Source organism: Palaemon carinicauda, chromosome 16 (genome assembly GCF_036898095.1).
Source record: "Palaemon carinicauda isolate YSFRI2023 chromosome 16, ASM3689809v2, whole genome shotgun sequence".
In the NCBI taxonomy this organism is placed as follows: Eukaryota; Metazoa; Arthropoda; class Malacostraca; order Decapoda; family Palaemonidae; genus Palaemon; species Palaemon carinicauda.
Window position 1 is genome coordinate 16,184,131 of NC_090740.1, and position 2,500 is coordinate 16,186,630.

A 2,500-nucleotide genomic window follows, 5' to 3' on the forward strand; every position below is an offset into this window, starting at 1 on the left:
ATCATATATATATATATATATATATATATATATATATATATATATATATATATATATATGTATGTATATATGTATATATATATATATATATATATATATATTTATATATATATATATATATATAAATATATATATATATATATATATATATATATATATATATATATATTTATATATATATATATATATATTTATGTATATATATAAATATATATATATATATATATATATATATATACATATATATATATATATATATATATATATATTTATATATATATATTTATATATATATATATATATATATATATATATATATATATATAAATATATATATATATATATATATATATATAAATATATATATATATATATATATATATTTATATATATATATATATATATATATATATATATATATATATATATATATATATATATATTTATATATATATATATATATATATATATATATATATATATATATATAACATTGTCCTGCTTGATAGAAGAATGACACTTCCCCTTACCTCTGCCATTCATGATTGGCCTTTAAACCTTTAAATATTTTCTCTCCTTAATGATCAATCCACAATATCGCTGGCTGTTTCCCTTCCAAACAGATTGATTTGAAACGGTAGAATCTACTCCATAACATCACCATTTTCAGACCCCCATCTTCATTTACCGGGATTGTGGCCATCGATAAACCTAATTTCAGAACAGACTTTTCATGTTCAAATTCACCTTTGATAGGCGTTGGTTGCTCCTCAAAGATTTCACGGAGTTGCTCGCCATAGTACAGTAATAGATCATTATAATTTCTTCAACTTAAAGATATTGGAACAATGTTCTTACCATTGTTTTTTTATGGTTTTTTGCTCATGTTGCATAATTTTTCTATGCAAGATAAATGACCCTTCGGTTTTAACAATTTGAGTGTAAACAAATTATGAATAGTAGTAGAACTAATAGTAGTAGCCTCAGTAATAATGATAATAATAATAATAATAATAATAATAATAATAATAATGATAATAATAATAATAATAGTAGTAGAACTAATAGTAGTAGCCTCAGTGCTAATAATAATAATAATAATAATAATAATAATAATAATAATAATAGAACTAATAGTAGTAGCCTCGGTGATAATAATAATAATAATAATAATAATAATAATAATAATAATAATAATAAAAGTAATAGGAGCAACAGCAACGATAATAACGATAATAATAACATCTAAGAAAGCAATCTTCCCACATAATCTATCTTCCAATAGAATAAATCTCCTTACTGGAGACCTTGTGTCACTTATTGGTCTTTTAGCTGGATCCCTTTTTTCTAAAGACCTAATTATTTTCTATAGAGCTAATCTTCTTAGAAAAGCTTTATTCCTATTAAGATACATCTTCTCATTCACCTTTATTTATCTAGTTTCTTGTGATTAAATTCCTTTTCCTGGAAAAGTGCAAATCCTTTTAACGCAAACGTATTTTCCTTGAAGTTTGTAATTGAAAACAGAAGAGAGGAAAATAGCATCATGAAGTTGAAATGATGCCAAAGGAAGTTTCAATAAAAAAGAAAAAAAAAGCCTTTATGAAAAAGGCTACTCGCTGGGATTCATCCTTGATATATAAGTATTTTCGACATTATTAGTAAAACAAAGATCTCGTTTGCAACGTTGCCAGATCTATAAAACATCAATGATATTCGTGAAATCAACTATTCATTTCATGAAAGAAAAGTAACCCGATAAGACTTCGAGTCCCACAATAAATTAATCAAATCTAAATCGCTAAAGTTGGGTCACCCATTTCACTTCTGCCGGCCGACCTTTTGATCCCACGAAAAGCATCGTGAAAAGATCTCGTCTTCTCGCTTATTTGAAACGACTTTCCCCACTCTGCCCACCATTCCCCACCATTCCCCACCTTCCCTCCTAAACCCACCTTCCTTCCTTCCAGGGGAAAACTACCAATAAAGGATATTTCGGTGTTGCTAACATTTTTTATGATCTCATAAGCAGTGGCGAAGAGGCACCCAGAGAATGTCGATATTGGTGCCGTTGGACCTTCGCTATAGACGAAAGAGGAAGAAGGTGATCTGGTCCTTTTGGGGTTCGGAAAGACAAAAGATCTGTCATCAACGATAGATCTCAGCTCGAATTATGAAGGACGTAGGATGCTTATACGGGCAGGTTTTGTCTCTCTCTTTGTGTGTGTGTATGTGTGTGTGTGTGTGGTTTTACATAGCTTTATTCTGGTCATTTCATTATCGTATTACGAATGAAATAACTATAATTGCTTAACTATGAATTATTATCAAAGCTGTTGTGTTTTAAATGTCACATCAAGGTGTAGAATTTCATTTTCGCAGTCGTCGTTTACATACATGTGAAACAAGATAAATCATTTCTCTTATTATTATTATTATTATTATTATTATTATTATTATTATTAATTTTATCATTATTATTATTATTATTATTATTATT